Source organism: Anomaloglossus baeobatrachus, chromosome 7 (genome assembly GCF_048569485.1).
Source record: "Anomaloglossus baeobatrachus isolate aAnoBae1 chromosome 7, aAnoBae1.hap1, whole genome shotgun sequence".
NCBI classification, from domain to species: Eukaryota; Metazoa; Chordata; class Amphibia; order Anura; family Aromobatidae; genus Anomaloglossus; species Anomaloglossus baeobatrachus.
Genome location: NC_134359.1, coordinates 269,345,297 through 269,372,962, shown reverse-complemented (window position 1 = coordinate 269,372,962; position 27,666 = coordinate 269,345,297). Strand labels below are relative to the sequence as shown.

At 45.4% G+C, this 27,666-nt stretch overlaps 1 long non-coding RNA gene across 1 annotated transcript in view; it reads right to left on the bottom strand.

The window, feature by feature from the left end:
* Nucleotides 1-3,328: 3,328 nt before the first annotated feature.
* LOC142245429 (uncharacterized) overlaps nucleotides 3,329-27,666 on the bottom strand; it is a 44,184-nt gene continuing 19,846 nt past the window's right edge. Inside the window, exon 2 of the long non-coding RNA XR_012724772.1 lies at nucleotides 3,329-4,911. This is a non-coding gene — a long non-coding RNA (uncharacterized LOC142245429). The remainder of the gene's footprint in view (nucleotides 4,912-27,666) is intronic.

Here is a 27,666-nt window from a genome sequence, read left to right as displayed (position 1 = left end):
ATGATGCCATAAAATGACTGTCAGTTTATTGGATTTTCCCGTAGTATATGCAGGGTTTGCTCTGGAGGGAGATTAGGTGAAGTGTTCAAGGGTTTTACAAATTGAACTAACTGCAGTAAACATAAAATAAATATATACATACAGTACCTGTCATTCTGATTTTTTCCCCTTTTTTACGTCTGATTTTTTAGAAGATGTTTCATTTATTTTATTGTAATGAAGATGATGTTTTGTTACCATCAGCTCCTGCTTTTTTTTACTTGATGGTGATTTATATCCTGAGATGAGGGTCGCAAAAAGACAAAAGACAAAACATGGTGTACCGATCAAATGAATTGATTTTATATTTTGATACATCGGGCATTTCTGAACGCAGCGTTAGAATATATGTTATTTTTATTTAATTGTTTTATTTCCAATGGGACAAAAATATGGGTGATTTGAACTTTTTTATTTTATTTTTTTACATTTTTTATGCATTTTACTAGTTTCCTTTAGGGACTTTATCACGGCACATCTCCTGATAAGGCTAGTTTCACACTTGCGTTGTGTGACGGATGCAACAAATGCAATAGATCATACAAAACAACAGAATCTGCTTTGTTTGTTTTTTTTTTTACAGTTTTACCGGTGGCAGACTATTGTAAATGATCAGCTAATCGCTCACAGCAGCCGGCCTCCAGGTGATCAGCTGATCGCTCACAGCAGCCGGCCGACAGGTGATCAGCCGATCGCTCACAGCAGCCGGCCGCCGGGTGATCAGCTGATCGCTCACAGCAGCCGGCCGCTGGGTGATCAGCTGATCGCTCACAGCAGCTGGCAGCCAGGTGATCAACTGATCGTTCGGCCGCCAAGAATGTGTGCAGGAGGTGGAGTGTGGGGGGCGGAGTGCGGAGTGGGTGGAGCCGAGCGGGGCCATGGCGCTGAGGACGTCAGTGCCGCGGGGACTGCATGGCTGGGGACAGGTGAGTGTATGCATGTGTGTGTGTGTGTGCACGCGCATGCATCTGTGTGTGTGCGTGTGTCTGTGTGTCTGCGTGTGTACCTGCGGAGTGGAGTGCGGGAGGGGGCGGAGCTGAGCGGGGAAGTGTTGGGCTCCCTGCACACGTAGCCAGGGTAAATATCGGGTAACTAAGCAAAGCACTTTGCTTGGTGACCCAATATTTACCTTGGTTACCAGTGTACACCGCTTTGTGCTGGCTCTTTGCACCCGTAGCCAGGGTAAATATCGGGTAACTAAGCAAAGCGCTTTGCTTAGTAACCCGATGTGTACCCTGGTTATGTGTGCAGGGAGCCAGAGAGAGCATGCGCAGCAAAATCCTAACGCAGTGTCGGCCAGCGGAAGCAACGCAGGTCCATCACTCGCAATCCGTCGTCCATACAAGTCTATGGGAAGCAGCGGAATTCGTTTTTTAGCAACAGATTACGCTGTTTTCCAAAACGGCGGATTGCGACTGATGGAAAACAACGCAAGTGTGAAACTAGCCTAAGAGTGATGCTAGTTATTCCCGCCCCTGTCTGCCTGCCTGTCCTTCCTCCCTCCTTCCTCTGTTATTACAGGGGGAGGAAGGATGGAGGGGGGAAGGACAGGTAGCAGACAGGGGTGGGAATAACTAGCAAAACCTGACTCACCTATTAGATATTCTGTAGCTGCTATCAACCAAATAACAGTGCATTTCACAAACTTTACTTGCCTGTATTTCAGAAACTATTCATCCGATCTCACAACTAAAGGTATGTATAGAATCAGCATGATAGCGCCAGTATAGCACTGGCTTTAGTTTATATAGGAAAATCCTGGTGGTTGGTCCTCTTTAAGTGGACATTCCCTGTAATCCTCAATGGTCTGTTGATGAAAATAATTGTTACTATATATTGTAACAGTCTGTTCTCCCACAATGTCTGAGTTCTGCATGATTCTGCTTAACCCCTTCACAACCAATGACGTACTGGCTTTAGTTTCTATAGGAAAATACTGGTGGTTCATCCTCTTTAAAGAAAGTCAACCACCAGGGTTTTGCTATGTAATATGAGAAGAGCATGATATGGCAGCAGAAACGCTATTTCCAGTGATGTGTCACTTACTCTCGTAGACTGGACCTCGCGGGCAGGGACCTCTGTCCTCCTGTTCCTGTCTGTGCTTTGTATTGTTTATGATTATTGTACCTGTCCCTATTTTGTAATCCCCTTTCACATGTAAAGCGCCATGGAATAAATGGCGCTATAACAATTATTATTATTAATAACAATAATAATAACAATAATAATAATAATACTAGGTTGTGTTTTACTGTTTCAATACAATCGGTGTTTTATCAGCAGGAGATTATCACTACAGGACAACTGGACTCGTGAGTCCTAGTCCGAGCACCCAAGTATAATGGAAGTCAATGGGAAACACAAGCATTTTTCCGGGGAAATCTTAAATCAAAATTGCTCAAAATCCAAACTCATCAAGAAACTTGCCCAAGGTCACAGGGAAATATAACAAGGGATACATAGTGGGTTAACCTGATGTAATGTTTGTAGCCCCATGCTGCTCCCATAAGCCAAGTGTGACTACTGCTTCAGTTTAGAGGTTGGAAAGAGGATAGAACTTTGCTTTAGGAGCAATGATACCATATGGAGAATGTTGAAAGGTTGCCAGGTAATTGTTCCTATCATCATTAGGGGTATGGAAATAACAAAGTGTGCTGCACGGGCTGTAGTGTCAAGAGGGCACCGGCATCATCCCTCCCATTCTCTAATGTCTCCTCGATGGACCCCATAAAATAACAGCAATAAGATCTGAATAATAAAGGCACTGTACAAAAAAAAGAAATATAAAGCCTCCGGGAGCCTCCAGACTCCGCGAGAACACATTGATTTGAATTGCTGCTTTAATAGTTGCTAAATACACCCTCTCTTCTCCGCGCCATATGGTCTATGATGGGAAAAATAGCAGTCAACAGAACAACAAAAGTGATGCCGGCACAGCCTGGATCTCAGCACAAAGAGGCTTCATGTTCTCTTTCCCCTTTGTTACTGCATATTGTATGGGACAGGCCTTGGAGGGCATAGGAGAGATTTAAAGGGAACGTGTCATTAGAAAATCACCGGTTATTTAAATCAGGTCTTTGTGCTAAAAGTAATTTTTAAATTTTTTTTTTACATCAATACTTGAGAAAAAAAAGTTAGAAATCTTGCTATTCTCACATTTGCCACTAGGTTATTGTAGACTTTACTCTAGATCTCGTCTTTTAAGAAATTCACATGTACATTAGGAGCAATAGACTTGTTACGGGGTTCTTCTCCCATATCACACAATCAACAGAGCGAGAGATGGTGGTACAATCCAAAGAGCATTTATTCCAAGCAAATCAAAACGGTCCATAAAATAATCCACAAAACAGGGTAAAATTAATCCAGTAACACAAATACAGTCCGGTAAGCGATAAATGTCCAGGTCTGTCTCTGAGAAGTCTCAGCTTCTACCAGAGGATCAATCTTCCTGCTTCATTCTTGAAGTTCTCCAACAGACTTATAATCTCCAAGTAAAACCGAGACTTTAGTTGAATACCTGGACCCCTCCCCCAGACCTAGGGACAGAAAAACTGTAGGGGGTGATTATCTACAGACAATAGAATGTACACATAAGCAGTACAAATAATGGATAGTGAACCACGCCTAAACATGAACCCACACAAAATGGTACATGACCCACAATATCCCACCATCACAAGACTCACAGCCAATCATTTGTATTGAAGCTTCCAATCAGCGTGTTCAAAGGCATTTTTTGGAGAGGAAGGGGACAAGTTCAGTTATAGCATTGCCTACTATGATTAGAGGATCCCGTGTTATCAGCTGTGTAAAAAGCTGCAACTTGTCAATGTAATCCTGCCTCTGATGATAAAGAACCTGCTGAAAACTCTTCCTGAAAGGGCAGGAAGTTAAGTATTAAAAAAAGCCTTAATTTTCATTGTGAACACTGCAAGATCACCAAATTTGTTTTTTTAATATAGTTACATAGTTACTGTAATTGTCGGTGAAGGGGCAGTGAGTGGGATTAGTGGACCCACTGGACCACAAGGGGCTTTAGTGGGAGGGGCTTAACTAAGCACCCACTGCGAGGCGGATGCGGGGTACCACTCCCAGGACAGTGACCAGGACTGTAGCAGCTGACCCCCAGGGCAGGTTACGGACTGATGTGTAGATGGGAATTGGCAGGATGACTGAGGCAGGCTGGACAGGTGGGTGCAGACAGAAATGGTGGACACGGCAAGGGCACATAGGTATGGAAAAGGAAGGTACTGGAGACAGACACAGGGTTAACGGGACCTGACAACTAGCTAGCAGACTGGTTTACTGACTAACTAAATGTGTTGCGTAGGTACCTCCCCTAATGGGAGGGTGCCTTAAATGCACTGTGGCTTTCAGTCATAGGCTGGTACAGTGGCTGAATTAGAATAGACCAGAGCGCTGAAAACTTTCTATAAGTTGGGGACAAACACCAGCACCTCTTCTGATTAGTAGGAACCCGCAACATCAAGGAGGCCTACTAATCAGAAGAGGTTCTGGGGATGCCACGGGTTTCCATGCCCTTGTTAAGGTCCTATGAGCCCTTAGGCTGTATATCAGCACTGTAAGCACTGATTGGGAAGTGCCAGTTTGGATAGATGCACACCTAATTGATAAAGGACAAGATATTGCCTAATAGTCAAATCATTCAAACATGTCCAAGAAGACTAACGAGAGATGACCGATCCTCTTTAGTAATGGTCGACAGAAAATCTTCACAATTTCTTTCTTCTTCTTTTGACCTTCTCAGACAACCAATTAAAGTTCATTTTCATTTTCAAGAATATCCTTAGCGAGACAAGGTAAGGAGGATATCGTGGAAAGCATCATTGAACTAATCCTTGACAGCTCCTGAAAGAAAGAAAACAAGATTATGCCGAGTAGATGTTCATTTTAAGGAGCTGAGGAGAACGCTCAGGTTTAAAGTGGATAATCCTGAAGAAGGCGATTCCATGTATCACTCGCCGCCCGGCCTTGGGCTATCTGCTCATCCTTCTCAGAGTCAGACACCCACATTTGATTTAATTCACATTAGGACATGGACACAATGCACTTACCGGAGAAAACAGGACGCTATAAAACTGCAAATTCAATAACTGCCTGAAATACGACCTTCTTCTAAACACTTAAAGGAGTTATCCACTTTTGACAATTCTTTTTTTTTTTTAAGACAACACCAGGAACATGAGATATTAGAGATTTATCCATAGCTGAGGCTCTGGGGTTAAACCTGGTAATAAGTGTTCTATTTTCCTGCACTGCCTCCGCAGGAGAGAGAGAGTATTGCTCTGTTCCTAATTAAAGCACCACTCCAGCATTTTTGGGAGGGTTTTGTCATCTCTGGAGGACTGCTTTCAATTTTAGTCCCCTGCCCCCAGTCTTATACTCACCCCCTGGCATCTTCACCTTTTATCAATTCCGGTCCGGTCCCGCGGGGCCATCTTGTGATCGTGTAGGAATGGTATGGGGCAGTTGTAGTTGCGGGATGAATCGCAGCCTTGCAGTGTCAGTTTGCACCCCGGCCACCTCCACAGTGAAATGGGATATTTTCTGGGACATGTGGTGCATAGTACTCACTGGTGGGCCAGAGACCCCAGTGGTCCCGGTCTTCCGGACCGCTTCCAGGCTGACGGTCCCAGTAATTTCAGGCACCACTCAGACACAGAGGTCTTTGCAATAACAAACAATTCTTTACTGGTCTCCTCATGTAGTAACTGCAGAGCAGATACACTACGGGCACTTTGGTTCAACGCTACATTGGTCACGCACTTGTTTCCCGTAGGGGTTACCAATAGCATCTGGTATTACCTATACTTTGCAGTCCAACCACTTCCCTGGTACTCGGGCTTCTGGTGGAGCTTCTGAGCCCCTCATCCCCTCACTCATCTTCATTGTTCAAGCTAGGATCAAATAGTCCTTCCGGTCACCCCTTGACCCACCTACAGGGATTTAGCTGGAAGCTATTGACGGGGCCTTCTGTGACAGCACTCCTCTACCCGGTTTTGTCAGGACCTACTCTTCTCTTAAGAACCCACTGACCTTCTGCTGATTGATATGGTCATTGGGTACCCGCCAGGTGATGGCCACCCCCTGGGCTGCACGGAGTCGACCCACACCTTGGGACACAGCTAGAACAGTCCTCTCCTCTCTAGGAACCTGCGTGCCCGGAGCCCGGATTCAACCCAGAAGGTCAGACCATATTATAGTTAATGAGGTTTTCCTCTAATCACATCTCTCACAGATGTAGTTCCTGTTACTTCCTGTCTTACTACCCTTTTTACTAGCTAAACTGCTCCTTGCCATTATCTCTCCCTAGCCCGAGAGTACCAGGGAAGCAGTTACCACAATGTGGCCACCTAGTGACACACTACACCTCAACATCAAATTCAAATATTACACTTTACATGGGAACATGGTGGTTTGGAGGATTAGGGCGGCCGTACCATACACCCCCTTACAATTGTAACTTCTGACTGGCCTGAAGTTATGTGACAAGCTCTCAATGCTACTCTATGAGAGCTAGAAAGAGGCTCTCATAGAATTACATCAAAAAGTGACCTCCGTAATGCTCCATGAAACACTGGAGCAGTCACAGGTCACAAAGTGCTGGAGTTAGACGGGAGGGCGATAGAGGGTAAAAATGCTGTAGGGTTAGGGAACTTAAATTAAAAGCACCACTACAACATAAATAAAACCTTTAAATGCTGGAGTGGTGCTTTAAATGAAAGAGTTGTCTGTGTAATGGATGGACGTGTTGGTTCCTCTAGAGACAGAGATGTTCTTTGTGCTGTCGATTCCTACTCTGGAAGTAAATGGGAGATCTTCTTTTAATAATTCAGACTTCATCTTTAGAGCATTTGATTAATGGTTTGCCAAAATCAGACAATCCCTTAAAGTTCAACCTAAACTTCTCGTTTCAAAATCTACTTTTTTATAAATGGTAAAAGCCCTGGGAAGGTGTTATAGTTATCAATAACAAGAACCAGTAGTTCCTTAAGAGTCACAGGTTAGAGGTAATTTACAGAACTGAGACTAGATTTTCCATATGACCAACAACCTAGGCCAGTGCCTAGGGCGCAGCAGTCAGGGTGGCGTATATTGCAAAGAAATAACAACTAAATATTTGCAAAATTTTTCAGTATTAATTTGAAAATGTCATCTAAAATGCTGTTTTTTTTAAATTTACATGTATATACATTAAATACATTTACATTGCCTATCTCCTCCAGCTTCTTCTGTCTTGCTCAGTCACAGGGCAGCACTGCAGTTACTTACTAAAATTTTTTGCATTGTTGCCTGATCTAAAGATCTCCTAGATCCTGGGTGGTAGACGCTCTGGGAGATGTGAGTGCAGCTCTGGCTCTCTGCTTCTATTTGCGCCATTGCTGTTGCTTCTAACTATGTGTCACTGGTGACAGACAGTCCTGTGGTGTCTGGCTAGAGAAGGCCACAGCGTTTAGCTGCACATACTGCTCCGTGACCTTTTTTTTGCTGCTTGGTTTTCACCTCTTTCCCTTTAGGACCCTTCATAGTTTTTCTGGATTTCTGCTGCTTTTCATTAGCAATTTGTTTGGTTTCTTTATATACTTTCACTTCCTATTACTCGGTGCTGGTGATAGCTCTTATACCCATAACAAGTCTTCAGTGCAAGCAGTCAGCTTGCATATATCTGGAGAATCTTTGTGGTTGTTGCAGTTCCTCTCCCTGAGTCATCTGGAGATAAATTGTTTGATCACTTTCCTTCTGTTTGTTATCCATGTGTCCTCTTTAGTGCTTAGTGAGGTTGACTAATACTCATCCCATCCTCCCTCTACCTAGGGCCTACTACAGGGTCCGCCACGGTCAAGTATCTGGTTTAGTGCTTAGGTGTGGAACCTATCTAGGGTGGTGAAGGAACCCAGGGCTCAGCAGTAGATTCGATCAGGGGTCACCATCTCTCCCTTCCCTAGACACAGGGTTTCCTATCCTTTTCACCATTACCTTGGTACTTACCTGTATCTAACGGGACACTATGACAGAAGATGTCGAAAGAGGGTGAAATTAGTAGCAATGAGTGACATTAGTGAGAGGGGTGCATAATTCTGTGCTTTGGCCTAGGGCATAGAATGTGTAAATTTGATCCTGTGCAGTGCTCTGATCCAATACTCACAGACTAACCATGTTGCTGTTGAACCACTGTGGGATTTTGCAGGGCTCTGATACCTCGGCCACTGGACCAGGGTCCTACTTTAGTGATTTCCTTTAATAGCTGGCACTAGATGACAGCCTGCTTTCTTCCTTCTGGAAGGGAGTAAATTTATATTTCAAATTGTACTATAGGTCACACAAATATATATTACTAAAGCTGGCACTAAATATGAAGGAAGCATATTACATGATTTGCTTAACATATTGTGCGAACAACTCATCTAATGTCATTACTTGAATAGTGCTGAGTTTGGGGGCAGAAGGAAATCACTGCCAATACCTAACCGGTTCTTGGGGCAATACTTTACTTTATGATATATATATATATATATATATATATATATATATATATATATATATATATATATGTATATATATACAGTGCCTACAAGTAGTATTCAACCCCCTGCAAATTTAGCAGGTTTACACATTCGGAATTACCTTTGCATTGTGACATTTGGACTGTAGATCAGCCTGGAAGTGTGAAATGCACTGCAGCAAAAAAGAATGTTATTTCTTTTTTTATTTTTTTTTTTTTAAATTGTGAAAAGTTTATTCAGAGGGTCATTTATTATTCCACCCCTCAAACCACCAGAATTCTGTTTGGTTCCCCTAAAGTATTAAGAAGTATTTCAGGCACAAAGAACAATGAGTTTCACATGTTTAGATTAATTATCTCTTTTTCCAGCCTTTTCTGACTAATTAAGACCCTCCCCAAACTTGTGAACAGCACTCATACATGGTCAACATGGGAAAGACAAAGGAGCATTCCAAGGCCATCAGAGACAAGATCGTGGAGGGTCACAAGGCTGGCAAGGGGTACAAAACCCTTTCCAAGGAGTTGGGCCTACCTGTCTCCACTGTTGGGAGCATCATCTGGAAGTGGAAGGCTTATGGAACTACTGTTAGCCTTCCACGGCCTGGACAGCCTTTGAAAGTTTCCACCCGTGCCGAGGCCAGGCTTGTCCGAAGAGTCAAGGCTAACCCAAGGACAACAAGGAAGGACCTCCGGGAAGATCTCATGGCAGTGGGGACATTGGTTTCAGTCAATACCATAAGTAACCTACTCCACCGCAATGGTCTCCGTTCCAGACGAGCCTGTAAGGTACCTTTGCTTTCAAAGCGTCATGTCAAGGCTCGTCTACAGTTTGCTCATGATCACTTGGAGGACTCTGAGACAGACTGGTTCAAGGTTCCCTGGTCTGATGAGACCAAGATCGAGATCTTTGGTGCCAACCACACACGTGACGTTTGGAGACTGGATGGCACTGCATACGACCCCAAGAATACCATCCCTACAGTCAAGCATGGTGGTGGCAGCATCATGCTGTGGGGCTGTTTCTCAGCCAAGGGGCCTGGCCATCTGGTCCGCATCCATGGGAAGATAGATAGCACGGCCTACCTGGAGATTTTGGCCAAGAACCTCCGCTCCTCCATCAAGGATCTTAAGATGGGTCATCATTTCATCTTCCAACAAGACAACGACCCAAAGCACACAGCCAAGAAAACCAATTCCTGGTTCAAGAGGGAAAAAATCAAGGTGTTGCTGTGGCCTAGTCAGTCTCCTGACCTTAACCCAATTGAAAACTTGTGGAAGGAGCTCAAGATTAAAGTCCACATGAGACACCCAAAGAACCTAGATAACTTGGAGAAGATCTGCATGGAGGAGTGGGCCTAGATACCTCCAGAGACCTGTGCCGGCCTGATCAGGTCTTATAAAAGACGATTATTAGCTGTAATTGCAAACAAGGGTTATTCCACAAAATATTAAACCTAGGAGTTGAATAATAATTGACCCAAACTTTTATGTTGAAAATAACTAGTTGGTTTGTAAGATTTATGCATCTCTTAATAAATTCTGCTCCTGTTTGAAGTTTGCAGGCTCTAACTTATTTGCATCTTATCAAACCTGCTAAATCTGCAGGGGGTTGAATACTACTTGTAGGCACTGTATATATATATATATATATATATATATATATATATATATATATATAAATATTAACAGTCGCACACTGCAAAACCACCACAAAAAATTCTACCTAATAAATATTTTTGGAGGTATTTAGAATATTATAATGGCCATTGTAATACCAGCCCCTTCACGGCACCCTCCTTTGCTGGGTCCTACACTAAACTGCATCTTTTCTGGGCTTTAAAAACCTACAAGATCAGCTGGTGAACAAAAAGGAGGCTAATGAAGCTGCCAGGATCTGGAGTGCAAATCCAGCAAACAGAGCACCACTCCCTGTTATATGCAATATACAGAGCAATATCAAAATCTAAATACCTCCAAAAATATTTATTAGGTAGAATGTATTGTGGTTTTGCAGTGTGCGATTGTTAATATTTTTCTTATATATTTCACATCACATACAGATACGCACCTGTTCACATTCTAAAGGTGCTGCCAGTCCAGTTTGAAGTCAGGTTAGTACCAGCGTGGGAATACATATAGAGCAAGGATTAAAATATAACTTTTAATTTATACTGTCTAAAAAAGACCAACATACCAAAAGTGAAGTGCAATAAAGAATAATAAAATGGATAGATCTCACCAAACTTATTTTTGAGTAGATCTCACACCACTGGATACACGGGCAATAGAGGGCCGACTTGACAGAATGTGAAATCCCATAGCATTTAGCTGGTGGATTGCCATGATCATGCAGGCCCTGAGGTATTTTCTGCCTAGTAACGCGGGTGTGTGGCTTGCGGCCAATCAGCACACCGCGCAGGTGTTTATAATATTTTATGAGGCCCTGAGGTATTTTCTGCCTAGTAACGCAGGTGTGTGGCTTGCGGCCAATCAGCACACCGCGCGGGTGTTTAAAATATTATATGAGGCCCTTAGGTATTTTCTGCCTAGTAACGCGGGCGTGTGGCCTGTGGCCAATCAGCACACCGCGCGGGTGTTTATAATATTTTATGAGGCCCTGAGGTATTTTTCTGCCTAGTAACGCAGGTGTGTGGCTTGCGGCCAATCAGCACACCGCGCGGGTGTTTAAAATATTATATGAGGCCCTGAGGTATTTTCTGCCTAGTAACGCGGGTGTGTGGCCTGTGGCCAATCAGCACACCGCGCGGGTGTTTAAAATATTATATGAGGCCCTGAGGTATTTTCTGCCTAGTAACGCGGGTGTGTGGCTTGCGGCCACTCAGCACACCGCGCGGGTGTTTAAAATATTATATGAGGCCCTGAGGTATTTTCTGCCTAGTAACGCGGGTGTGTGGCTTGTGGCCAATCAGCACACCGCGCGGGTGTTTATAATATTTTATGAGGCCCTGAGGTATTTTTCTGCCTAGTAACGCGGGTGTGTGGCCTGTGGCCAATCAGCACACCGCGCGGGTGTTTAAAATATTATATGAGGCCCTGAGGTATTTTCTGCCTAGTAACGCGGGTGTGTGGCTTGCGGCCAATCAGCACACCGCGCGTGTGTTTATTGAATATTTTATTGGTTGTTTATATTTTGTGCGGGAAGGTTTTTCTATATAAAGAGTGGTTTTTTGGTCAGCTGTGCCATTCACAGCTGAAGATCAAAGAAGAATTTGCCCCGCCCTCCCGCCCCCTTTTTTATTTTCCTTCATTTTATTTTGTCATTTATTTATATTAGAGGGGAAAAATCGCCCGGAGGCTCTGGGTGGATTCTGGTAATTATCTTTGTGAATTTTGGTTTGGTTAATTATATGGTAATATTTTGTTATGGTTTATATATTTGATTATTTGGTAACCCTTAATAATAAACAAATGGCCAATTCTTTCCAATCTATACTCTGTAGTCTGTCCCAGTGTTGTTTGTATGTGAATGTATGGGTCTTGTATGATCAAGGGGTAACTAAAGGCCGCTTTACATGCTACGACATCGCTAAAGCGATATCGTTGGGTGTCACGGAATTGGTGACGCACATCCGGCCGCTTTAGCGATGTCGTTGTGTGTGACACCTATGAGCGATTTTAAATCATTGCAAAAACATTCAAAATCGCTAATCGGTGACATGGGGGTCCCTTCCCAATTATCATTGCAGCTGCAGGTACGATATTGTTCGTTGTTCCTGCAGCAGCATACATCGCTATGTGTGATGCCGCAGGAGTGAGGAACATCATCTTACCTGCGGCCGCCGGCAATGCGGAAGGAAGGAAGTGGGCGGGATGTTACGTCCCACTCATTTTTGCTCCTCCGCTTCTTTTGGCCGGCCGCTTAGTGATGTCGCGGTGACGCCGCACGGACCTCCCCTTTGAGGGAGGGATTGTTCGGCAGTCACAGCGATGTTGCTAGGCAGGTATGTGCGTGTGATGCTGCCATAGCGATACTGTTCGCTACGGCAGCGATCACCACATTTCGCACACGCGACGGGGGCGGGTGCTATCGCGCTCGACATCGCTAGCAATTGCTAAGCTTCCGCCCTAACAAGGGCAGCACCCAAGTCAAGCAAGCTGCCCCAGTGAAAATTAGCCCCTCCCAATGCGTTTCCCTCTCCAAACTAACAGAGAGTTCATCAGGGGAGAATAGGGACGTATAGCCTGCAATGGCAGGTGTATACACAACAGGACGCTTCCAGTCTCTGTGTTCACACAGCTCAATTTCAGCATGTGTGCTAACGGCCAGTGGGCACGACAGGGTTAGCATACACTAACTTTGTTACCCCTTTCTTTCAAGTCGGCCCTCTTTTGCCCGTGTATCCAGTGGTGTGAGATCTACTCGAAAATACGTTTGCTGAGATCTATCCATTTTATTATTCTTTACTTCACTTTTGGTATGTTGGTCTTTTTTAGACAGTATAAATTAAGTTATATTTAATCCTTGCTCTATATTCATACTGATTAGGATTGGGGCTGCTTATCTGGCCTGCGTAGCAGGTATTGCTCTCCTTATTTAGTACCAGCATGGGAAACCGGCAAGGGAACCCCTGTTTTCATTCTGTTTTCATTGTGCGTTGTATGTAACAGGGAGTGATGCTCTGTTTTGCTGGATTTGCACTCTAGCTCCGACGCGTTTCCCCTCCTGGAGGGGATCTTCGTCTATCCATTGCATTGTCAGAAAAAGGAAAACATGCTTTTTGAAAGGGAATCATGAATGGACATGTCATAAATAGGTGACATCGTCATTCACTCTGAATCTACAACTTTGTTCCAGGCGAGGTGATAAATAACATTAAAGGGAACCTGTCATCAGAAATTTTGCTTTAAACCTAAAAGTTTCCCCCTCTGCAGCTCGTGGGCTGCATTCTAGCAAGGTTCCTGTACTTTTTGTGGCCCCTTTTAAACCAAATTAAATACTTTATAAACTTGTACCTTTTGCTATGTAAATTTTGTAAATCGTCCATGGGGGCGGGCTCTCTGCTGACCATTGCTGTTCCTCCAGCAGATTTACGCCGCCCCCCAACGCTGAATTTCATATCTCAGGACGCCACCCCTGGGTGCCCGTGGTCCCGCGCATGCGCTGTGCGACTGTAGCGGGACTGTACACTGTGTGCACGTGTGACTGCTGGTGACGTTTGGTGCAGGCACGAGGTTATGGGCGGCGCTGTGAGTGTCATCAGCAAGTGCCGCCCATAACCTCGTGACCGCACTTTCCCCTCTTCCTCCAGCGTTCCGCGCAAGCGCTTGCTGGCCAGATGACCCAACGTCACCTCTTTCCCATCTTGCACTGCTGCAGGGTAAGATGGGAAGGAGGTGACGTCGGATCATTTGGCCGGCGAGCGCTTGCGCAGAACGCTGGAGGCAGTGGGGGAAAGCGCGTCCACGAGATTATGGGCGGGCACTTGTGATGCAATCACAGTGCCGCCCATAATCTCGTGCTTGTGACACACGTCACCAGCGATCCTGGCGTGGGCGGCACCTCGGGCTCAGTGGGCGGCGTCCTGATGGATGAAATGGAGCGTGGGGGGACGGCGTCAATGTGAAGGAGGGACAGCAACGGTCACCAGAGAGTCCGCCCCCATGGACGATTTACAAAATTTACATAGCAAAAGGTACAAGTTTATAAAGTATTTAATTTGGTTTAAAAGGGGCCACAAAAAGTACAGGAACCTGCTAGAAGCAGCCCAGGAGCTGCAGAGGGGGAAACTTTTAGGTTTCAAGCTAAATTTCTGATGACCGGTTCCCTTTAAGAGAAATAAATAAGTTGTCTTGTAACATCTACATTGATACCTTATGAAATTCTGCATCACCTGACAACTTTTGGATTCTGAGAATGCGCTATAACCAGAGGAGATTACAATAATCATGTCTACACCTACTATATAACTTGAGGATAATTTGTATAGTGTATATATATCATTATCTATACAAGGAGATTACAAAAATCATGTCTATACCTACTAAATAATTGGAGGATAATTTGTGTAGTATATGTATCATTTTCTATTCTGCGTTTGAATGACCTCTGAAGAACCTCCTGTTGGGAGGGGAAACGCGTCGGGTCGATTAGGGGTTGAAGGTTGATAATATCACAACTTCCTCACAAATATAGTAATTGGCAATATATTCAGAACTATAGCTCAACGCAGAATCAACTAATCTAGGGTAAAGTGTTGCCCTTAGGGATCTTGACTGTAGGACCCTTGACTATAGGACTGTTTAGGGATATAATTTTGTGTTATGCTTAACTGACATTTGTTTTTGTTTTTTGCTCCTAAATAGGGGAAACACATAGGGATTAATCAGAAGGGGGATATATGTCTCCATTGTTTGTTTGGCACTAAATGGATTGTTTGCTATATACTGTGGGAGTGTTTTTTTATCTGATTGCTTCTGTTAATAAAATTAAATTTTATAAAATTAAGGAGTTTTTTTAGTCTGTGAATCATGCCTTCAATGTGAATCTACAATGTTCAGAGTCCTGAACAAAAAAAGAAAACTCTTTGAATGAGAAGGTGTGTCCAAACTTTTGGTCTGTACTGTATATATATATGGGCAGGTGTGGCTTTCTACATACATATGCCCATGGGTGTGTCTCATGTGTCAAAATGGAGATTGATTGTTTGAGATTGATTGTTTGACACATGGTCAGTGTGGGGAGGCTGTGATGTCTACAGGAAGGAATCCTCTGAGAGAAGGAGGGTTAGCTTTTCCTAACTGGAACAGTATGTAGAGGTCCTTCCTCTGGAAGGAATTCTCTGAGAGAAGAGAGGGTTTGGTTCATCTGTTCAAGGTCAGTGAGTGAAGGCTGAGATACCTCCCCTCCAATCTATCCTAAACTCTGTGGCCCGCTTAATCCACCTCTCCCCTCGCTACTCCCCAGCCTCTCCTCTCTGCCAATCCCTTCACTGGCTTCCCATCGCCCAATGACTCCAGTTCAAACATTAACCATGACATACAAAGCCATCCACAACCTGTCTCCTCCCTACATCTGTGACTCCCGGTACCTACCTGCACGCAACCTCAGATCCTCACAAGATCTCCTTCTCTACTCCCCTCTTATCTCCTCTTCCCACAATTGCGTACAAGATTTCACCCGTGCCTCCCCCATACTCTGGAACGCTCTACCTAAGCACATCAGACTCTCCCCCACCGTGGAAAGCTTCAAGAGAAACCTCAAGACCCATCTCTTCCAACAAGCCTACAACCTACAATAGCCCTCAGTCCAGTACACCACTGCGCAACCAGCTCTGTCCTCACCTATTGTACCATCACCCATTCCCTGTAGACTGTGAGCCCTCGCGGGCAGGGTCCTCTCTCCTCATATACCAGTCTGTTTTGTACTGTTAATGATTGTTGTACGTATACCCTCTTTCACTTGTAAAGTGCCATGGAATGAATGGCGCAATAATAAGAAATAATAATAATACCTCCACTGGGATACTTCTGTGGAGAAGTGGTATGCAAACCTTAGTGGTTGTGACGTCTCTGGAAGGTATCCTCTAAGGGGAGAGAGGGTTTGCTTCTTCTGACCGGGGTCAGTGAGTGGAGAATGAGATACCTTCAGTGGAATACTTCTAAAGGAGAAGTTGTATCTGAGCCCTATCGGCCAAGTCTGCTATACTGGCTGCTGCTGCATCGCACCCTATCGGATAAGTCTGCAGTACCGGGCACTGCCACTGCTGCATCTCACCCTATAGGGCAAGTCTGCAGTACCGGGCACTGCCACTGCTGCATCTCACCCTATAGGGCAAGTCTGCTATATCAGTCACTGCTGCATCGCACCCTATAAGCCAGTTCTGCAATACCGGCCGCTGCTGCATTGTGCCCTATTGTTACGTCACCACCCGAGTCCGCTCCATCGACTTCTACTCCGATCGCCAGGCGATGCTGTGTTCCTGCCATGGATAGTGCTGGTGATGGGAGAGGAGTCGATGCCAGCAGCGCCGATGGGTGCAGGCTTCGCTCATCCACTGGTCTGGATTTCCTGGGGATCTGCAGTGCCACAGGCTGACTGTATGTGACGTGTGTCTCCCAGCTGAAGTACCATCATTCAGCTACAACCAATGGGAAGACACCACCCCCTTTTTAATGCCTCTGCTGTCTGCTGGTCAATGCCAGAGCTAGTTCTGAAAATTCTGGCTCCTGTTTCGCTCTGTTCTGTGATTTTGTGTGCTGATTACCGCTTGTTTTCTGACTACCCTTCTGCCTGCTGTTTTTGTACCTCGCTGCCCGATCCGGTTTTGACCTCTGCTTGTTTCTGATTACGTCCTTGCCTGCCGATTCTGTCCCTGTTCTGCTATTCCTCATTTGACCCTGCCTGACGACTACTCTCATCGGACTGCAGCCTTCCACAGGTAGTGATCACCGGGGCCCTGTGTAATTCCAAATCACTGTATAGGGGTTAAAGGGTTTCAGGGTTCTGGGGGTCCTGCTTGGTAAGTGGCTTCCCTCTAGCCTGTCCATTACATCCCATCTAAGTCTGTGGATCCAGGCAGGCGTTACACCTATCTGCCAAGTCTGCTATACTGGCCACTGATTTGTTGCACCCTATTGGCCAAGTCTGCTATACTGGCTGCTGCATCATACCTGCATTATACCCTATTGGCAAAGTCTATTATACTGGCCACCGCTGCATCGCACCCTATTTGCGAATTCTGCTATACCAGCCGCTGCTGCATCGTGCCCTATTGGCCAAGTCTGTTATACTGGTCACCGCTGCATCCCACCCTATTTGCGAATTCTGCTATACCGGCCGCTGCTGCATCGTACCCTATTGGCCAAGTCTGTTATATCGGCTGCAGCCACTGTTGCATCGCCCCCTATTGGCCAAGTCTGCAGTTCCAGTCGTCCCGGCTGCATCCACTCTATCTGGGACTGTCCGTGTCCACACCCAGTCTTCCTGAAGGGCACCTGCAGCGCAACACCTTCACCATCAGAGGTTCTGGTGAAAACCTGGTGTGTTTCCTTAGTCAAGCCCCCCTTGGTTTTCTGTGCGCTGTGGCCCAGTAGGTCCACTCCCCGCTTGCGCCCGTGGTGGGCATACCAATAAAGCAACCTTCAATGGTGAAGTGAGTGGGAAGAAAGTCACTTCTCACCAATAAGACTTTTCCAAAGTTCTCAGATCTTTACTGACCTGTGCAGAAAAAGAAGTTGTAAAGATAATTACACTTTAAAGAAGAAATAGTCGCCCTGACACATTTCTTTTAAGTCTTTCCCTTTCACAATCAGACATTTTCCCAACAATATTCTTTAGGGATCTTTCAAGCAAACTAAGCTGTTGTTTATTATTTAATGATGCGCCGTGAATAATGCAAACTAATTGATTGAAAGCCTGGGCCTGATGCAGCCAGCTTAATGTCGGACCAGAAGGTGCAGAGACAGCGATTCACTTTATTAATGACAATACCAAGGATTAGCGGAGAGCTTTCTGTGTTCTTCTAACACCTCCACTTAATTGCTCACTCAGGACATCACGCCGTCTAATAGGCTCCAGTTCTGATACGGCTTTCAGGCTTTCCGCTCCTTCTTCACGACAGCCGCCGCCGCCGTATATATATCATATCTCTTTCTACTTGAAATTCCTAACAATCTTCTGATGGACCAGCTGGTACTTTACATGCGGGAGGCATATTCCTCGGTTTGCTTAACATATTGTGTGAACAATTCATTTAATTTCATTTCTTGAACAGTGCAGGGTTTGGGGTTAGAAGAAAATCTCTACGAAGTGTCTGTCAACACATAGTCGGCATGTAGATATAAATACCGCGCTTCTAGGGGCAATGGTTTATTAGATTAGGTCGGTATTTGCTCATCTTATATGGGGATCATCCGCTATATCTTGGTACAGTCATTAAATATATACAGTATTTTAAGCTTTAAAAATTAAAATTCCTGGCATAGATAATGGAGGAAAAAGGTGTAAAACAGGGAAGGGAGGAGGTCATTGTGTTGCGAATGGAATACGTGTTATTCATCAAAGGGAAGCATGTCACGCTAGGGTCTAAGAAGTGACTGGATGGGGAGTACTGACTTTGTACACCCTGAGCTGACCCTAAACTCAGAGGTACACTTGATGGTAATGAGGTTTGAACCACCAGCATCTCCCCGTCTCTTGTCCAGACCCTGGTGTAACTGCCTCCATACCCACCATCCAAAGGGATGGACCAGGACAGACATCACAATCCTACAACAGACACACCAGAGCTGACCCTCAACCCAGAGGTACACTTGATGGTAGTGAGGTCTGAGCCACAAGCGTCTCCCTGTCTCCTGTCCAGGCCCTGGTATAACTCCCTCCACACCCATCACCCAAAGGGATGGACCAGCACAGTAGTCATAACCCCACAATAGAGACACCAGAGCTGACCCTCAACCCAGAGGTACACTTGATGGTAGTGAGGTCTGAGCCACCAGCGTCTCCCTTTCTCCTGCCCAGACCTTAGTATAACTTCTTGCAAACCCACCACCCAAAGGGATGGACTGGGACAGTAATCATACCACACAACAGAAACACCAGAGCTGACCCTCAACCGAAAGGTACACTTGATCGTTGTGAGGTCTGAGCCACCAGCATCTCTCTGCCTCCTGTTCAGGCCCTGGTGTAACTCCATTCACACCCACCACCCAAAAGGATGGACTGAGACAGAAGTCACAACCCCACAACAGACACTTGTCACTTTCTGTGTTTTGCTGTTTTAATTCAATTAATGCTTTGTCAGCAGGAGACTACCACTACAGGACTAGGTTTTGTGTGACATATAGTCCAACCCCGCCCACACCACTGATTAGTAGCTTTCTGTCAATAAACAGTGTACAACAAAGTTATCAATCAGTGGTGTGGGTGGGGTTATACACAGCTCAGCATTCCAAGCTCTGCTGAATCAACATCAAAACAAATCAGCAGCACCCACCAGAGGTACTAAACCTTCTTATATTGAAAAACCTTTGTAAAAACAGCAGTTACGGTACTGGAAGCATGAATGGGGGAGAGGGAGTAGCAGGCAGAGGACAGGATGACGGTCATTCTGCTCTGATTTCTAACTGTCCAACATTCTGTCATTCACAGTTTGCACAACCTTTGCCGACTGTCATGGCAGCATTGGGCACTGTTCAGATTGCAGATTCTGACACTCAACTTGATGGTTTCTCTGGTGTCTGGGATCAACACAGGCAGACTTGTGCATCGACCTGGTTCATAAGCAGGCTAGCAAGAGTTAATCTCTGCTAGTCTGCTTGCTCCTTTGGTCACATGTTGTGGGGCGGCCTATCACATCTGCTTCCTTCCTATTTATGCTGGTTGAATCCTTCCACTCATGCCAGCTATAGTTTAGTCTATGTTGGCTGTGAGGTGTGGTGTCCAAGACTCTCTGGTGAAAGTTGTGCTCAATGCTTGGTGCCGTTTTGGAGTTTATCTCTGTTGTTTTGTAGCCTCCTTCCTGCTCATTTTCCTGCTGAAATTCTTATTTTCTTCACCTTTGAGTGTTTGTTTTCACTGTGTGACAGAGTTTTGGCTTTCTCCTGTCTGTCTTTGTTTGTGGGTTCCATCTAGCTCTGGTCCTGTTCCTCCCTGCGGGATAGGGGGAGGGGGAATCTGGTCAGGACTGGTCAGGAGCAGGGCCAGGAAGGAGACTCAGGCCTCTCCACCATCAGGCATATCCCCGAGGTTTGCGATAGCATTGGGTCCCCTAGCTTGAGGGATAGCCTAGGAGCCTCAGTTCCCCGCTATCCTATAGTTATCGTGACACATTCCAACATTCTTTGCTAACTCTGCAGCAGAGAAAACAGTGTTTGTATAAAACATCACGCAGCCCAGCTAATGACAGATCACTGGAATCAGGATCTCAACCCTTACTCTTAGATTATATGGCCAAAACTTGGTGCCAGATTCCTTTTAAAAGGCAAAGAGGTGCAAACCTGGTTCCCATAATGCTGCCCTTTTTTTTACCCAAATGTGGAAATACAAAGGTCCCAAATATTATTCTGGCCCTTTCCCATGATTTGTCATACGGACCAACAATCTGCAATTTGGTCATATGTTATTTTCTTATTTGTAAATAATTACAATATAACATAGAAGGAGACTGACGGACACAGGAAAAAGGGCATTCATATGTTGTGACCATTTTCCCAAATTGGGCCAGGATAGTTCTCTTTAAATTTACTCTTTAAAGTGAAATTATTAATTATGACTGTAACTCTACATATATTCCCCCCCCCAAAAAAAACACTTTTGAGTTACAGATGTGCCTGTTCTTTCCTCTCCCTACATTATATTAACCCCTTCACCCCCGGCCACTAAAACACCCTAATGACCGGGCCATTTTTTGCAATTCTGACCAGTGTCACTTTGACAGGTTATAACTCTGGAACGCTTCAACGGATCCTGGCGATTCTGAGATTGTTTTTTCGTGACATATTGTGCTTCATGTCAGTGGTAAATTTAGGCCGATATTTTTTGCGTTTATTTGTGAAAATTTAGGAAATTTGGCGAAAATTTTGAAAATTTCGCAATTTTCAAACTTTGAAAATTTATGCCCATAAATCTGTGAGATATGTCACACAAAATAGTTACTAAATAACATTTCCCACTTGTGTACTTTACATCAGCGCAATTTTCGAAACAAATTTTTTTTCCGTTAGGAAGTTAGAAGGGGTCAAAGGTCATCAGCAAATTCTCATTTTTCCAACAAAATTTACAAAATAATTTTTTTAGGGACCACATTACATTTGAGGTGACTTTGAGAGGCCTAGGTGACAGAAAATACCCAAAAGTGACCCCATTCTAAAAACTACACCCCTCACACTGCTCAAAACCACATCCAATAAGTTTATTAACCCTTTAGGTGCTTCACAGGAACCAAAGCAATGTGGAAGGAAAAAATGAAAATTTTACTTTTTAACACAAAAATGTTACTTTAGCCATAAAATTTTCATTTTTACAAGGGAGAAAAGAGAAAGTACACAATGCAATTTATTGTGCATGTTCTCCTGAGTACGCTGATACCCCATATGTGGTAAAAATCAATTGTTTGGGCGCACGGCAGAGCTCGGAAGGGAAGGAGCGCCATTTGAATTTTTGAACGCAAAATTAGCTGCACTCATTAGCAGACGCCATGTCGGGTTTGAAGACCCCCTGAGGTGCCTAACCAATGGAGCTCCCCCACAAGTGACCCCATTTTGGAAACTAGAGCCCTCAAATAATTGTTCTAGATGTTTGGTGAGCACTTTGAACCCCTGGGGGCTTCACATAAGTTTATAGCGTTGAGCCGTGAAAAGAAAAAAAATTTTTTTTACCACAAAACGGTTGCTTCAACTAGGTAGCTTTTTTTTTCACAAGGGTAACAGGAAAAAATGCACCATAAAATGTATTGTGCATTTTCTCCTGAGTACGCAGATACCTCATATGTGGTGGAAATCAAATGTTTGGACACACAGCAGTGCTCGGAAGGCAAGGAGCGCCATTTGAATTTTTGAATGCAAAATTAGCTGCACTCATTAGCGGACGCCATGTGGGGTATGAAGACCCCCTGAGGTGCCTAAACAATGGAGCTCCCCCACAAGTCACCCCATTTTGGAAACTAGAGCCCTCAAATAATTTTTCTAGATGTTTGGTGAGCACTTTGAACACTTGGGGGCTTCACAGAAGTTTATAGCGTTGAGCCGTGAAAAGAAAAAAAATCTTTTTTACCACAAAACGGTTGCTTCAACTAGGTAGCTTTTTTTTTCACAAGGCTATCAGGAAAAAATGCACCATAAAATGTATTGTGCATTTTCTCCTGAGTACGCAGATACCTCATATGTGGTGGAAAGTAATTGTTTGGGCGCATGGCGGGGCTCAGAAGAGAAGGAGCGCCATTTGACAGCAAAATTGGTTGGAATCATTAGCGGACGCCATGTCACGTTTGGAGACCCCCTATGGTGCCTAAACAGTGGAGCTCCCCCACAAGTGACACCATTTTGGAAACTAGAGCCCTCAAATAATTTTTCTAGATGTTTGATGTGCACTTTGAACACCTGGGGGCTTCACAGAAGTTTATAGCGTTGAGCCGTGAAAAGAAAAATTTTTTTTTTACCACAAAACGGTTGCTTCAACTAGGTAGCTTTTTTTTTCACAAGGGTAACAGGAAAAAATGCACCATAAAATGTATTGTGCATTTTCTCCTGAGTACGCAGATACCTCATATGTGGTGGAAAGTAATTGTTTGGGCGCATGGCGGGGCTCAGAAGAGAAGGAGCGCCATTTGACAGCAAAATTGGTTTGAATCATTAGCGGACGCCATGTCACGTTTGGAGACCCCCTATGGTGCCTAAACAGTGGAGCTCCCCCACAAGTGACACCATTTTGGAAACTAGAGCCCTCAAATAATTTTTCTAGATGTTTGATGTGCACTTTGAACACCTGGGGGCTTCACAGAAGTTTATAGCGTTGAGCCGTGAAAAGAAAAATTTTTTTTTTTACCACAAAACGGTTGCTTCAACTAGGTAGCTTTTTTTTTCACAAGGCTATCAGGAAAAAATGCACCATAAAACGTATTGTGCATTTTCTCCTGAGTACGCAGATACCTCATATGTGGTGGAAATAAATTGTTTGAGCGCATGGCGCGGCTCAGAAGAGAAGGAGCGCCATTTGACTTTTCAAACGCACAGACGCAGTGCACTGATCGGCCGCTGCAGGACGCACGGTCGGATGTGATAAAAAAAAGCGTCGGGGATACGTAAAAAAAAAAGTCACGCCAAAAATTGACCATGGATGCAGATCCGTTATGTGCATCCCTGATCAGCGCTTGGTGGGACGCACGGACGGATGCGATACAAAAAGCGTCGCAAATATGGAAAAAAGTCACGCCAAAAATTGACCATGGATGCCGATCCGTTATGTGCATCCCTGATCAGCGCTTGGCGGGACGCACGGACGGATGTGATACAAAAAGCGTCGGGGATACAGAAAAAAAAAAGTCACGCCAAAAATTGAGCAGGGATGCCGATCCGTTATCTGCATCCCTGATCAGCGCTTGGCGGGACGCACAGACGGATGCGATACAAAAAGCGTCGGGGATACGGAAAAAAAAGTCACGCCAAAAATTGAGCAGGGATGCCGATCCGTTATCTGCATCCCTGTTCAGCGCTTGGCGGGACGCACGGACGGATGCGATACAAAAAGCGTCGGGGATACGGAAAAAAAAAAGTCACGCCAAAAATTGAGCAGGGATGCCGATCCGTTATCTGCATCCCTGTTCAGCGCTTGGCGGGACGCACGGACGGATGTGATACAAAAAGCGTCGGGGATACGGAAAAAAAAAAGTCACGCCAAAAATTGAGCAGGGATGCCGATCCGTTATCTGCATCCCTGATCAGCGCTTGGCGGGACGCACAGACGGATGCGATACAAAAAGCGTCGGGGATACGGAAAAAAAAAAAAAGTCACGCCAAAAATTGAGCAGGGATGCCGATCCGTTATCTGCATCCCTGATCAGCGCTTGGCGGGACGCACGGACGGATGAGGTGTAAAAATGGACAGGGGATACGGAAAAAAAAAAAAAAAGTTATACTCACAGTACCCAGAGGACTAGCAGGAGGAACACTGACCAGAAGAGCTGCAGAGGAATAGATGGCAGAGAGATGGACAGCTTTACAGGAGCAGCAGGCAGATCAGCAGAATGCCCAGGAAGGACCCAGCGATGGACGCAGATGTGATCAGGCCGGTGAAGACAGGTAAGAGGACGTCGGGGGAGAGCAGAGGGGGAGAGGGGGGGGGAGTGAGAGCAGAGAGGGGGGGGGAAGCAGAGGGGGAGGGGGTAGAGCAGAGGGGGAGACCGGAGAGGGAGCTGCAGAACAGAGATAATGGGGGAGGCAGTCAGATCGCGGGGGGAGCAGATCGGGATGTCGGGGGGGGGGGGGGGGTTGGGGGGAGCAGATCGCGGGGGGGGCACGGCAGGGGCTACCATGGCAGCGCGCAGGGGCACCACGGGAGCGCGCAGGGGCACCACGGGAGCGCGCACGGGCTGGCTGCAAAGTGAGCACAGTACTCACGTGCAGCAGCGGTGACAGCTAGGGCGGCGGCGGCGGCGGCGGCAGCAGCGGCGGTGGCGTGGTACCACAAGTACCAGCCACTGCACGCTGCAGCCATGTTGGGGGAGGGCTCGCAGGCCAGCACAGGCCTGGGGAGGGCGGCCACCGGCAAATCACACCGCCCCACTGCACACTGATTGGAGCGATTGCGCGTCATAGCACGATCGCTCCAATCAGTGCTGCAGGGGCTGGGGGAGACATGTTTGAGGTCCACCTATGATATGCTGCAGCAGCTGCGGCATCTCATAGCTGGATCTCACAGGATCGCACTAATTCGGGCATTATTTTTGCCGAAATTAGTGCGATCGATGTGGTTGGCGGTTCAGATTTGAACAGCCAATCACATCGATCGTCGATAGGGGGTGGCGATGCCGCCCCCCCTGGGGTCAAGCAAAGGTCCCCTGCTGTAAGAAACAGCAGGGGACATCATTTGAAAGCCGTTGCTATGGCCACGGCAATCAAATGAAGTTTAGGCAGTAAAATTACGTCCCTGGTCGTTAAGTCACGTTAAAATAGGACGTAATTTTACTGCCCGCGGTCGTGAAGGGGTTAAAGGGGCTTTACCAATATAGTGTCAAGCTGCCACCATGGGGAGCCGGAGCTCTGCAGCAGAAGACACTACACAGAGCAACGAGAACCAGGAAGTAAATACACAGCGTGCTCATACACTGCCTCACAGCACAGCTGGGAAGCAGAGCTGCGGGGTGTGCGAGGATTAGTCAGGCGAGCCGGGTCAAGCACAGTACGGGCAGAAGCAGGACCGGAGGAACGAGCAGAAGCGGAGTCAAAGTCAGGCCGAGGTCAGTACCAGAGGAAGCAACCGAGTGAGTAGGTAGGAGAGGGGACAGAGGAATGGAGGGAAGACCAGGGGATGGAACACAGACAAGGGCTCGGGGGCACAGGAACAGACAGATCAGGATATCACTCACAGGACCAGCAATCACAGGCAAAGCAGTGCTAAGCTTATAGCCGGCGCTGGTTCACTGGAAATGTCAGCTTTTAAGGCATCCAGGCTCTGGAAGTGAGGCTTGAGAGAAGGCTCCACCCCCTAGCCATGTGGATGGGGAGGCGAACCATGACAATAGTAAGTTATTCCCTATACATGGAATAGAGGATACTGTACCCAACTGGGGGGACCCCTAGCAACCCCGAAAATGGGGTTCTCCTTAGTACAGTCTGAACAGAGCAGAATATGAGCATGCACCTCCGCTTCATTCATAGTCATTGGAACGGAGATAATTAAGTGCAGCACTCAGCTTATAACAGCAGTACCATAGACAATGAAAGGATAGGGGATAACTTGGGTAAACCTTTTTAAGCCGTTCAAATTCTCCTTAAAATAATTTATCAGTATATTGTGACATGATAGCAAAACCCTTGACAGGCTGTTATTATGCTCACAACCCACTGGATGGCCACCTAGACACAAATAGCATAAGTATCTCCAAACTATCAAGGAATAATGTTTTTTATCCATAGCTGGCCTTCTTGCACCACCTATCTTCAGATTTGTCTGGGCATATGGAAAGATAAAGGATGGTGTCCATGTGTATTTTACCATCATGCACAGAAGCAACCCTGGTGGGTTCCCAGGAAAATAATCACCTACTCCATAAAAGTTAGTGGTGAATAAAATTGAGTGGCCTGTGATTCAGCATTTTGCTCACCCCCTCCCTTCTCTACCCTATGCTGCTAAAGATATTGGGAGATACCAAGTGTCAGATCAGCCCAGGGTAGGTATCAGCCCATTGGGAAATTGCCAGATGGCTAGCACAGTCTTGCCACTGTGTTTGTTATCCAAATTTCAGCATTTTTTAGGTGTCCAAGTCAGTGATTGGATTGCTTAAACCCTTTGCTTTTGAAATGCAAATTGCAGCACTTCACTAGGTGTCAGTCCCTGCTGAATAAAACTGTCAGCTCAGCTTGGTGAGACTAATTGGGATTCACCCCAAAACATCCACCCCACCATCAGGAGGCCAGTGACAACTTCCTTTCCTTTTGTCTGATTTCTGTGCCGGAAACGGAAGTATCGAACATAAGAGAGGAGGAAGAGGAATCTGCATAGCAATCCAGTACTATGTGATCCCTGCTGAGATATGCTCATAGAAGCAAGTATATTACAAAAGGTATTGTTTCGAAGAATTATGATTAGGGATGATCGAATATCACAAATATTAGTCAATATTCGGCTTCACAAATATTCGACGAATAGGTCGCCGCTATGCGAATATTCGATGCGCAATGCCTATGGGAAGCCCGAATAGTTGCTATTCGGCAACTATTCGGGTTTCCCATAGACTTACATTGCACATCAAATATTCGCAAATAGTCGAATACCTATCTAATATGGGCATAGCCGAATATTTGAGGTATTCAACCATCCCTAATTATGATATATGGCAAGGGGGTGAAAAAGTAATGGAAACCCCCTTTAACTCTAACCTGAAACCCCCATATTCTTTGCCATGGAGCCTTATGATAACATTTTATCTGTCTGGCCACTAGAGGGAGCTCATTGAATACAGATTATAGTGAAGTCAATAGGAGCTGCATGAATATCTGTTGTTTCAGCTCCCCCTGCTGGTGACTGCTGGCAGATACACTGTGCTAGAGTTTAGGAACTAATGAGGCAAAAAGGGGAAAATTTTGACCCCACATTCCTACTCCAAAAATATAATTTTCTTAAGCACTGATCATAGAAGAAAACCAAATCTCATAGTAAACAAGTTACTGTATGTTTTACTTTTTTTTTTTGGACAGGAAAAATGAGATAATGTTCTCGATGTTCTGCCCTTCTAGTAATAATGTCACCTCCTCCAGTACAGTACTGTAGCTAGAGGCAGACGCATTGCATTGTGTATTATAGGCATCGTAAGCCAGGCTTACCAGACATATGCTGGCTATCAAATATTCATGAATGTACTCGAAAAGAACTCCAGACCATGGAAGACCCCTGCTATTATAGAATCCCTAGTCGACCATTCAAA